This window comes from Meriones unguiculatus, chromosome 18 (genome assembly GCF_030254825.1).
Source record: "Meriones unguiculatus strain TT.TT164.6M chromosome 18, Bangor_MerUng_6.1, whole genome shotgun sequence".
Lineage (NCBI taxonomy): Eukaryota > Metazoa > Chordata > Mammalia > Rodentia > Muridae > Meriones > Meriones unguiculatus.
The window spans coordinates 29,668,415-29,682,091 of NC_083365.1; positions in this window are offsets into that span (position 1 = coordinate 29,668,415).

The following is a 13,677-nucleotide window of genomic DNA, read 5'->3' on the forward strand; positions in this document are numbered from 1 at the left end:
CCTGTTCAAATGTCTAGGGAACCTACTTAGACACTGAGTTGTCATGGGCTACTTTTGTTCAAGGGTTCTAGGTTATCTCCATGCATAGTCTTGGTTGGAGTATCAGTCTCAGAAAAGACATCTGTGCCCAGGTTTTTTCTTTCTGTTGCTCTCCTTGTGGAGTTCTTGTCCCCTCCATGTCTTTCTATCTTTTCCTTTTTTAAAATAAGATTCCTTGCACTTTGCCCATAGTTTGGTTATGAGCCTCAGCATATGCTTTGATACAGTGCTGGGTAGAGTCTGATAGAGGCCCTCTGTGGTTTTCTCCCTCTTGTAATGTCAGTCCCATTTGCCTTTCTGAGTGAGGAATGATCATTTTACCCAGGGTCTTCCTTCTTGCTTAGCTTCTTTAGGTGTACCAATTTTAGTACATTTATCATATGTTATATGTCTAATATTCATTTATAAGTGAGTATATACAAGGCGGGTCTTTCTCCTTCTGGGATATCTCACTCATGATGATCTTTTCTAGTTCCCACCATTTTCCTGCAAATTTCATAGTTTCCATGTTTCAATTTCTGAGAGAAACCTAAACTTCCACAACATATCCCTCTTTTTGTTAAAAGTAATGGCTTTTCCCCTAACATTAATAAACTCTACACAGTAAGAATAAATATGAGACCAATCAGGTAATAATGACATTTATAATGTCCATCAATTTGTACTTGGCCATCTTGGAGAAAGTATTTTACTATATATCCTATCCTGGTGAGTCTAGAGTTCTGTATATAAGTTACTTTCTTATCACATCTTTTGTCTATCAAGTTAAAAGTGCCCACCTAGACATTAAAACATATCTTTAGATCCAAAACTATATATGTATATGTATATACATAGACTTACAGGTATTATATAGAATTTATGGTAAATAAATAATATGAATTTCTGGTGGCCTTTCCAAACATCCTTAGTGTCATTTTTTTCATCCTCTCTCCCTCTCCTTCTTTACTGACCTCTCACATCCCCAAATAAAGTCCTCCATTTTTTTTCCCATTTTCCCCATCAAATAACATGGTCCCTCTTAATCTCCTTTCTATTGTTCCCCTCCATGGACTCTTTTACTTTGCAGGTTTTTTCTTATTACTCCACGCTATATACTTGCATCTTAAGATTTGAAGTTAAGATCTGTCACTGTCCTTGTGGAGCTCCTGTCCTCTCCAGGTCCTACTATCTCCGACTTCTTTTATAAGATTCCCTGCACTCTGCCTAAAGTTTGGCTATGAGTATCAACATCTGCCTCGATACCCTGAAGGTAAGAGTCTTTCAGAGGCCCTCAGTGACAGTCTCCTGTCCTGTTCCCTGTTTTCTCCCTCCTCTGATGTCCATCCTCTTCACCTTTCTGAATGGGGATTGAGCGTCTTAGCTAGAGTCCTTCCTGGTTAGCTTTCTTAGGTGTACATATTGTATTTTCTGAAACTGCTACTCCAGCCAAGAACCACTCATGGAGATGGCCTGGAATACATGCACAGTGGTAGCCTATGGCAGTTCAGTATCCAAGTGGCCTCCATAGTAATGAGGACAGGGACTGTCTCTGACATAAACTGATTGGCCTCCTCTTTGATCACCTACCCCTGAGGGGGGGAGCAGCCTTACCAGGCCACAGAAGAAGACAATGTAGCCATTCTTGATGAAACCTGATAGACTAGGATCAGAAGGAAGGGGAGGTGGGCTGGGAGAGGGAAACGGGTGGAGAAGAGGGAGGGTGGGATGGGGAGGGGAGGAGAGAGGGAGGTACAGGGGGGATACAAAGTGAATAAACTGTAATTAATAAAAATAAAGGTAAAAAATTGACACCAAAAAAAGATTTGATGTTAGAATTTCAGATGAAAAAGGACAACTTATTTTGTCTTTCAGGTTCTGGGTTACTGCTTATAATCTTTACTAACTCCATCCTCCTACCTGAAAAAGTTATAATCTCATTCTCTTTACAACTGAGTAGTATTTCATAGTACAAATGTACCACATTTTCATTTTTCATTCCTTAGTTGAACATTTAGGCTGTCCATTTCTTATCTATGATGAACAGAGCAGCAATGAAGATTGCTGAGCAAGTATCTTTGAAGTAGAATATTTAGTCCTCTGATGACATGCCAACGAATGGTAGAACTTGATCATGTGGTCGATTTAACTTTAGCTTTGAAACGATTCTCTATTGAATTTCTCATTGGCTAACCCAGTTTGTAACACTACTAACAGTGAAGGTTTCCACTTTGCCCACACATTCATCAGCATTTGTTTTCATTGATTTTTTTTGATATTTTCTATTCTGACTGGGAAGGATGAAATGTCATAGTATTTTGATTTGTATTTCCTGTTTTATAAGGATGGTGAGCATTTTTAAATTATTCTTAATTTTATTACTAGTATATATTACAATTTATTCACTTTGTATCCCAGTTGTAGTCCCCAAGCTCATAGCCTCATGGTCCCACCCTCCCTCTCTCTTCCTCTCCTACTGCCCCACTCCACTGATAGGGGAGGTCCTCCTCCCCTGCTATTTGATCCTAGCCTATCAGGTCTCATCATGACCTGGATCCTCTTTCTCTTTGGCCTAGCTATGCCTCCTTGCCAAGGGGAGGTAATTAAAGAGCCTGCTACTGGGTCCATATCAGAGATATCCCTGCATTCCTTACTAGGGAAACAACATGGAGACTGAGCTGCCCATAAGCTACATTTGAGCAGGGAATCTAGGTCCTCTCCATTCATTGTTCTTGAAGGATTCACCAGCAACTTCAGGATCCACGGAGCCCAGATATTTTGCCTCTGTTGCTCGCCTTGTAGAGCTCCTGTCTCTTCCAGGTCTTTCCATTTCTCCCTTCTTCCATAAGATTTCCTGTACTCTGCCCAATATTTTTAAAGATATTTCATAGCTAAGTTTTTTTATTCTTTTGAGAATGTTGTTCAGAATCATGTTTCATTTTTAAATGGATTGTTGGGGAACTGTTTTGAATTTTTAATTTTTTTCTTAATAGTTTTTAAATATATAGAACTACATAGTTTTCCCATTATCATCCCTTACTTCAATCCCTTGAGTGTCCATTTTATCCAACCATTCCATGGCTGACCCATCTTTAATTTCTCTCAAGACCATGGCTTCTGCTTCTTGGATTATTGCTGCTCTTTATGTGTGCAAAATACACATGAAATAGAGTAAGTCCATTTAGTGTTGCTTGTATGCACATGATTTCAGGACTGACCACATGGTGGTTATGACTAATTAGGGTGTTTGTCCCTGGAAAATTCTACCTTTCTCTACATGATTTATCAACATGTAGCACTTTGTCCAGAGGAGGGGCTCCTGAGATTGTCACTCTTGTTTCAGCAGTTGTATTCGTGTATTTTCATGGGAGCATCTTCCCTCTCTATTTTAGATGATATAACCCCACAACAGACTTACAAATTTTCATGTCTTAAAATCTCCCCCTCCAGATTTCTTTAATTTTTCCTTGGCTTTGGGTACTGAAATTAGGTTGATAGTGTATTTTATGTGTCTGAAAATCACATATTCACTTATTCTCTGTAATTTAACCAGTTATTGTTCTCTGGGACAGCCTTCATCTCCTTCAAAGTGTAGTTTCTTTGATGAGGGATGAAATTATTGTTGAACACTTACTGTTGAATATAAGGATAAGTATTTAAAAATCACATTAGAATTGCAGTGTTTTGGGAAGTGGTAGTACTAGGTTCCCTTCTAAGACTTCTGGCTTCACTACTCCCAGGTAGTTGGCTATGTTGTCAGCACAAGTCATGTTTACCTCCCAAATGAGTTGAACTTCATTCTAATTAGAGAACTGTAAGTTACCACAAAGATACCAGTGTGGCTATTGTTTCTTTATGGCTAACTTGCAAGACTGCTCACTGACATCATAGCTCAAAAGAATTATATAGATTGCTTCCCTCCAATAGAAGTTTGCATAGCAATTGCTGTTACTATGAAATCCAGTCCTCAGAAAGTAGGTTAGATAGTGCTCAAACCTTGTATCTGAAAAATATGGTGCCTTCAGTAATAAAGGCTTACCTTCAACCTCGGGGAGGCAACCAAGACAACAGAAATATTCTATGGATTTGGGGAGTCTCTTAGGTTTTCCTAACCAACAGCTTCAAAACAGTACTCTCATGACTGGTTCTGGGGTGGTGGTTTTGTTGTCACTGCTGTTGCTGTTCAGATGAAATGTCACTCTTGTGGAAGAATTGTCAGGCCAAGTCGCGAAACATGTAGGATTTGAACATATATACCACATGTAAGTTTTCACAATCATTTGTCAAAGCTTTTTCAAATATCATTAATGCTATTTATGTATCTTTCTTTCTTCCCTTCCTCTTCTCTGTTGAACACTCTCTCTCAATCTCAACTAAAGTTTTACCTCTCAAAAGCTCTCTGTTTACTTTTCACCCAAACTCAAAAGAGTATACCTTCTTTTCAGGACCTCATAGTACCTTCTCCAAAATAGACAATATAGTTGGTCACAAAGCATGGCTCAACAAATACAATAAGATTGAAATAATTCCCTGTATTCTATCTGACCACCATGGACTTATGCTGGACCTTAACAAGAATAGAAATAGCAAAAAGCCTACACACACATGGAAAATGAACAACGTGCTGCTCAATGATAGCTGGGTTAAGGAAGAAATAAAGAAAGAATTTAAAGACTTCCTAGAATTCAATGACAAGGGAGGTACAACATATCCTAATTTATGGGAAACAATGACAGCAGGGCTCAGAGGAAAATTCATGGCACTAAGTGCCTTCAAGAAGAAATTTGTGACATCTCATACAAACAACTTAATGGCACAAGTGAAAGCCCTAGGAAAAAAAAAAGGAAGTAAATACACCCAAGAGAAGCACATGGCTGGAAATAATCAAACTCAGGGCTGAAATCAATCAATTAGAAACAAATAAAACTAGTCAAAGAATCAATGAAACCAAGAACTGGTTCTTTGAGAACACCAACACAATAGACAAACCCTTAGCCAAACTAACTACAAGACAGAGAGAAACTGTCCAAATCAACAAAATCAGAAAGGAAAAGGGGGACATAACTACAGGCACTGAAAAAATCCAAACAATCATTAGGTCATACTACAAAATCCTATATGCCACAAAATTTGAAAATCTAAAAGAAATGGACACTTTTCTTGATAGATTCCATCTACCAAAATAAAGTCATGATCAGGTAGAAAGATTAAATAGTCCTCTATCCCCCCAGGAAATAGAAGCAGTCATCAATAGTCTCCCTTCCAAAAAGAGCTCTGGGCCAGATGATTCAGAACAGAATTCTACCACACCTTCAAAGAGGTGCTAACTCCAATTCTCTTCAAACTATTCCACAAAATAACAGAAGGAACATTACCAAACTCATTCTATGAAGCCAAAATCACCTACATACATAAACCACACAAAGACCCAACAAAAAAGAGAACTTCAGATCTATCTTTCTTATGAACACTGATGTAAAAATACTCAATAAAATACTGTAAACCGAATCCAAGAACACATCAAAGATATCATCCACCAGGACCAAGTAGGCTTCATCCCAGTCATGCAAGGGTCATTCAACATACAGAAATCCATCAATGTAATCAACCATATGAACAAACTGAAGGAGAAAAAAAAACCTCATGATCATTTCCTTAAATGCCAAAAAAAGCATTTGACAGAATCCAACACATATTCATGTTTAAAGTTATGAAGAGATAAATAATCCTGTTAACACAGAGCTCAGTGTCCCACTTCTCTACTGCTTTGCCAGTGAGACTTGGGTCCAGAGTTTGCTCGCTCTTATAATAAAGATCTCTTGCAATTAAAAAAAATCAATGAATTAGAAACAAATAAAACAATTCAAATAAACAATGAAACCAAGAGCTGGTTCTTTGAGAAAATCAACAAGTTAGACAAAACCTTAGCCAAGCTAATTAAAAGGCAGAGAGACACCATCCAAATAAACAAAATCATAAATGAAAAGGGGGATATAACTACAGACACTGAGGAAATCCAAACAATCATTAGGACTTCAAAAGTCTATATGCCACAAGCTTTGAAATTCTAAATGAAATGGACAATTTTCTTTTTTTCTTTTTTTTTTCAATGCAGTTTATTCAGGAACCTTAAACAATCATCGGACCCTGGGGAAAGCCAGCCCACAGCTTAAATAGCCTCTGGGTAGAAAACCCCAGCGTGCCACGTGGGCAATGCAGATAGGTCCACATACATGGAAGCAAGCCAGATCCTCAGCCTTAGCCAAATGTGGAGTTGTTTGTGACAGAGAGCACTCACCATCAGGAAGGTGGAAGGCGGAAACCAGCTCCATCTTTAAGGCACGGCATTACGCAGCTCTCTACAGTTCCCCCTTTTTGTTTTAGACTCATCAGGCAAGAGTAGAGGTCTGATCTCTGATATTAGAAATAAATTGGGTCTTTGTACCGATGTTCATTTAGGTGTCATCCACCCAAAGAGCATCAGACCCGTCCGATACCTTTTTCTCAGAGGCGAGACCTGGGGCATCAACCCGCATGCAATCAGACTTGCTCTTCTCTGGGTCAAAAGCGGCTGACCCTGAGTGCAGTGCTTAGCCTCGCATCCTGAGCATAACATTTTAGCTTTTTATGGTAGCCAACCATGCTTGGGGAGACTGTCCTGCTTCAATGGCTGTAAAGGCCTGAATGATCATGGCTGCATTACTCATTCTATGAAGCCATAGTCACCTTGGTACCTAAACCTCACAAAGACTCAACAAAGAAAGAGAATTTCAGGCCAATCTCCCTTATGAACAAAATATGCAAAAATACTTAATAAAATACTTGCAAACTGAATCCAAGAACACATCAAAGATATTACCCACTATGACCAAGTAGGCTTCATCCCAGGTATGCAGGGGTGGTTCAATATATGGAAATCCATCAATGTGATCCACCATATTAACAAACTGAAAGAAAAAAACCACATGATAATCTCCCTAGATGCTGAAAAAGCATTTGACAAAATCCAACACCCATTCATGTTTAAAGTCTTGGAGAGATCAGGGATACAAGGCACATATCTAAACATAGTAAAGGCGATATACAGTAAGCCTATAGCCAACATCAAACTGAATGGAGAGAAACTTAAAGCAATCCCACTGAAATCAGGGACAAGACAAGGCTGCCCACTCTCTCCATATCTCTACAACATAGTGCTGGAAGTCCTTGCTAGAGCAATAAGACAGTTGAAGGAGATCAAGGGGATACAAATTGGAAAGGAAGAAGTCAAATTATCACTATTTGCAGATGATATGATAGTATACGTGAGTGACCCCAAAAACTCTACCAGGGAACTCCTACAGCTGATAAACACCTTCAGCAAAGTGGCCGGATACAAAATTAACTCAAAAAAATCAGTAGCCCTCCTGTATACAAAAGATAAAAGGGCTGAGAAAGAAATTAGGGAAACAACACCCTTCACACTAGCCACAAATGACATAAGGTACCTCGGAGTAACCCTAACCAAGGAAGTCAAAGACTTGTATGAAAAAAATTTCAAATCACTGAAGAAAGAATTAGAAGAAGATATGAGAAGATGGAAAGATCTCCCATGCTCTTGACTTGACAAGATTAACATAGTAAAAATGGCAATCTTACCAAAAGCAATCTACAGATTCAATGCAATTCCCATCAAGTTGCCAACACAATTCTTTACAGACCTGGAAAGAAAAATTCTCAACTTCGTATGGAATAACAAGAAACCCAGAATTGCTAAAACAATCCTCTACAATAAAAGATCTTCTGGAGGTATCTCCATCCCTGATCTCAAGCTGTACTATAGAGCAACAGTTATAAAAACTGCATGGTACTGGCATAAAAACAGAATGGTGGATCAATGGAACCGAACAGAGGACCCAGAAATAAACCCACACACTTATGGGCACCTGATCTTTGACAAAGATGCCAAAACCATTCAATGGAAAAAAGATAGCGTCTTCAACAAATGGAGCTGGTCCAACTGGATGTCTACATGTAGAAAAATGAAAATAGATCCATACTTATCACCCTGCACAAAACTGAAGTCCAAGTGGATCAAATACCTCAACATAAAACCAGACACATTAAATCGGCTTGAAAAAAAAGTGGGAACATTGGTACAGGAGAAAACTTCCTGAAAAGAACACCAACAGCACAGGCTCTAAGAGCAACAATCAATAAATGGGACCTCATGAAACTGAAAAGCTTCTGCAAAGCAAAGGACACCATCATCAAAACAAAGCGACCGCCTATGGATTGTGAAAGAATCTTCACCAACCCTTTATCTGACAGAGGACTCATATCCAGTATATATAAAGAACTAAAGAAGCTGAAAAGCAGCAAACCAAGTAATCCTCTTAAAAAGTGGGGAACAGAGCTAAACAGAGAATTCTCTGTAGATTAATACCGAATGGCAGAGAAGCAATTAAAGAAATGCTCAACCTCATTAGCCATTAGGGAAATGCAAATCAAAACAACCCTGAGATTTCACCTTACACCCATGAGAATGGCCAAGATCAAAAAGTCATGTGACAACACATGCTGGAGAGGTTGTGGAGAAAGGGGAACCCTTCTCCACTGCTGGTGGGAATGTAAGCTTGTACAACCACTCTGGAAATCAATCTGGAGCTTTCTCAGACAACTAGGTATAGCACTTCGCCAAGATACTGCCAAACCACTCCTGGGCATATATTCAAAAGAGGCTCAAGTACACAAAAAGGACATATTTGCTCAACCATGTTTGTAGCAGCTTTATTTGTAATAGCCAGAAGCTGGAAACAACCCAGATGCCCCTCAACTTAAGAATGGATGCAGAAATTGTGGTACATCTACACAATGGAATATTACTCAGCAATGAAAAATAAGGAAATCATGAAATTTGCAGGTAAATGGTGGGACCTGGAAAGGATCATCCTGAGTGAGTTGTCCCAGAAGCAAAAAGACACACATGGTATATACTCACTCATATAGACATACAACATAGGACAATCCCACTACAACCTGTGCATTTAAAGAAACCAAGCAAGAAAGAGGACCCTAACTAAAATGTCCAATCCCCATCTGGAAAGGCAAAGAGGATGGACATCAGAAGAAGAAGAAAACAGGAAACAACCTAGGAACCTACCACAGAGGGCCTCTGAAAGCCTCTGCCCTACAGACTATCAAAGCAGATGCTGAGCTTGATGGGCAACTGTTGGGCAGAGTGAATGGAATTTTATATAAGAACTAGGAAATAGTAAGAGCTGGAGAGGACAGGGTCTCCACAAGGAGAGCAACAGAACCAGAAAATTTGAACACAGGGAACTTCCCAGAGACTCATACTCCAACCAAGGGCTATTCATAGAGATAACCCAGAACCCCTGCACAGATGTAGCCCAGGGCAGTTCAGAGTCCAATTGGGTTACATAGTAATGTGAAGAGGGACTGCCTCTGACACAATCTGATTGGCCTGCTCTTTGATCACCTCCCCCGGGGGGGGGGGAGCAGCCTTACCAGGCCATAGTAGAGGACAATGCAGCCACTTTTGATGTGAACTGATGGACTAAGATCAGAAACGAGAGGAGAACCTCCCCTATCAGTGGACTTGGGGAGTGGCATGCATGCAGAGGGAGGAGGGAAGGTGGGATTGGGAGGGGAGGAGGGAGGGGCTTATGGGGTGATGCAGAATGAATAAAGTGTAATTGATGAAAAATTAAAAAAAGTTAGCATTGCTTCTTACAGGGCCATTTTTATTGTTACTTTAAATAGTTTGGAATAAAGAAAACTGTTTTGGCAAAAAAAAAATCAAGCAATCCAATTAAACAATGTGGTAGGGAGATAAACAGAGAATTCTCTGTAGAAGAATATAGAATGTCAGAGAAACACTTAAAAAAGATGCTCAACGTCCTTAGCTATCAGAGAGATGCAAATCAAAACCACCCTGGGATTTCATTTTACACCCATCAGAATGGCTAAGATCAAAAACTCAAGTGATAACACATGCTAGAGAGGTTGTGGAGAAAGGGGAACCCTTCTCTATTGCTGGTGGGAATGTAAACTGCTACAACCACTTTGGAAATCAGTATGGTGCTTTCTCAATTAGGTATAGTGCTTCCCCAAGATCCACCTATACCACTCCTTGGCATATATCAAAAAATGGTCAAGTAGACAACAAGGACATTTGCTTATCCATGTTTGTAGCAGCTTTATTCATAATAGCTGGAACCTGGAAAAACCCAAATGTCCATCAACAGATGAATGGATACAGAAATTGTGGCACTTTTACACAATGGAATACTACTTAGCAATTAAAAACAAGGAAATCATGAAATGTGCAGTCAAATGGTGGAATCTAGAAAAGATCATTCTGAGTGATATAACCCAGAAGGAGAAAGACACACATGGCATATACTTACTTATAAGTGGGTACTAGAACTATAAGATACGTCTGTACAAATCTGTATACCTAAAGAAGATAAACAAGAAAGAGGACCCTGTGTAAGATGATCAACCCTTACTTAGAAAGACAAATGGGATGGACATTGGATGTAGGAGAAAACAAGTAACAGGACAGGAGCCCACCATGGAGGGCCTCTGAAAGTCTCTACCTAGCAGTGTATCAAAGCATATACTGAAATTCATAACTAAAATTTCAGCAGAAAATTATCATATGAAAGAAGGGGGAGTTACTATGACTTGGAGAGGATAGGAGCCCCACAAGGACCAAATATATCAGGGCACAAAGGTCTTTTGTGAGACTGTATCTCCAACAAAGGACCATGTATGGATATAACCTACAACCCCTGCTTGGATGTAGCCCATGATAGGTCAGTATCCAATTGGGTACCCTAGTAAGGGGAACAGTAGTCCCCTTTCTGACATGAACTCAATGGCTGGCTCTTTGACACCCCCCCTACTAGTGGGAGGAGCAGCCCTGATAGGCCATAGAGGAGGAATTTTCAGCCACTCCTGATGATACCTGATAAGCTAAGGTCAGATGGAAGTATGGAGGTCCTCCCTATCAGTGGACTTGGAAAGGGGTAGGGAGAAGATGAGGGAGGGAGGGTGGGGTTGGGAGGGAATGAAAGAGCAGGATACAGCTGGGATACAAAGTTAATAAACTATAACTAATGTTAAAAAACAAAAATAAAAAAATAAACTCTTTTTCAGAATTCTTTATAGATTCTAGATATTAATCCTCTGTCAGATTAATAGCTATATGTATATTACGTTTACAATTTCCCTTTTAGTCTAGGAGACAAAATCTTACCCAGGTTTCCTAACCTTCTTCCTCTTATAATCTTTCCACCTCCTACTGCTATAATGTTTCTTGGGCACAGTGTGCAAGAATTACACTATGTATTTCATAGTGCTGGTCACCCCATAATCACTTGCTCTCTGTGTTTTGAACATCTAAGTCTTCTGTGATGGTCTTCATCTTCTTCAAAGAGTAAGGGTTCGTGAGGTTTTTTGTTGTTGTTGTTTTGTTTTGGATGAGGGATTAGATCGACACTTATCTTTTAACATATGCATAAATATTAAAGATGCAGTTAGGTGACACAGGGAGAGCAGATTCCACCTCTCTGCTCAGACTTGACAGATATTTTTAGACTGATCCTAGTTGACATGACTGGGACCTGCCAGGTCCACTTCCAAATGACCACTCCTATTGTGTGTGGATTCTCATCTCCTTGCATATAGCATTACCTCAGCATGCATTCTGGACTCTGACCTGTGTCACTGAGAAGAGTCTGAAAAAAGGTCACCTGTTCTCTCCATTGTCATTATCAATGATCTGTAGTCTATCTTTTCAGCTACTTCAGTGTTCATAACTATGTATGCGTTGTCATATTGTATGATGTTTTCAACTTTCAGAATAATAATTGGCCTATAAAAATGATATCCTTAGAATTATACTGTGTGTAAAGTGGTGGAGCTATGTTGCTAAATAAGATTCATAGCCTCACTAGGTATTGGCTATGTTACCAGTACCAGGTATGCTTTTCCTCCCATTGAAGAGATCTTAGGTCCAATTGCAGAGCTGTTGATTACCACCAAGATATGAATACCCTTGCTGTTACTTTAGGAGTAACTTGTAAGATTGATAACTGGCATCACAGCTAGTAGATATATTGATTGCTTTCCTCCAATGGAAGCTTGAATAGCAATGTCTGTTATGATAGCCAGTTTGTGGGAAGGAGGCTTCATGTCAGTTCTAGTTCAAATCTTATATGTCTGATATAAATGGTGCCTTTAACAATATATGCTTACCATCAACCTTTGGAAGGCAAGTTAAGAAAATGGAAATAACCTATGGATTTTAGGATTCTCTTAGACTTTCCTGACCAAAAACTTGAAAAACAAAATCTCATGCCTGGTTCTGGAGTTTATTTTTTTTCTGTGAGTTTTTCTGTTTGTTTGGTTTTGTTTTGCTGTTGTTTGTAGGTGTTCTATGGCTCTTGTGGGGAGTATTGTCAGCCCAAGTGACACAACTTCATTCATTAGATGTATAACTAGTAAAGTTTCTTCTCCCATTTTCTTGGTTCCACTCAGCTGACTTTTTTTTTTCTTTAGCTCTGTAGAATTTTTTTGTTTTCATAAGGTTTTACTTGAAAATTTTAGGTCTTAATTCCTGGACAAATGGGATTGTATTAAAAAAATTCCTTACCAACACTTTTATATGAGTACCATGCTGTTAATATTACTAAAATCTTTATACTATCTTGATATGTCTAATGATAATCCTCCCAGCAATGTTGGTTTTGCTCAAATATTATTTGGGCTATCCATGGTCTTTTGTATTTCCAATGAAATTTTAGATCATTTTACTTTCTATTTATGTGACTAATAAAATGTAAAATTTTACTATAATTGTGTGTAATTTAAATAACTTTGGTAGAATGATCATATTCACAATGTTAATTCTACTAACCATTGAGCATGTGTTGTCTTTCTATTTCTTGGAGTCATTTCAAATCTATTTTTCAGAGACTTAAAGTTTACATATTAGTCTCAGCATCTGCTTTAATAACCTGCTGAATAAACTGCTGGGTAGTCTTTCAGAGGCTTTCTGTGGTAGGCTTCTGTCCTGATCACTGTTTTCTCCCTCTTCCAATGTCTGTTTCATTTGTCTTTCTGAATGAGGATTGAGCATATTACCCAGGGTCCACTTTCTTGCTTAGTTTCTGTAAGTGTACAGATTTAACTATGAATATCCTATATTCGATGTCTAGTATCCATTTATAAGTAAGTATGTACCATGTGTGTCTTTCTGCTTCTGGGATACCTAACTCAGGATGATCTTTTGTAGTTCCCACATTTGCCTGCAAATTTCATGATTTCCTTGCTTTCAAATGCTGAATAGTATTCCATGTGCAAAAGTACCACAATTTTTGTATCCGTTGTTCCATTGAGGTACATCTGGGTTGTACCCATGTTCTGGATATTACAAAAAAGCTGCTTCTAACATGTTTGAGCAAATGTCCTTGTTGTATACTTGAGCATATTTTGGATATATGCCTAGGATTGGCATAGCTGGATCTTGAGGTAGCACTCTTCCTAATTGTCTGAGAAAGGGCCAGATTGACAGCTGAAATTTGGGCCCAGTGCAGGGACTCTTATGAAAGAAGGAGGAAACAAAAAGACCTGAAGGGAAGAGGAGCT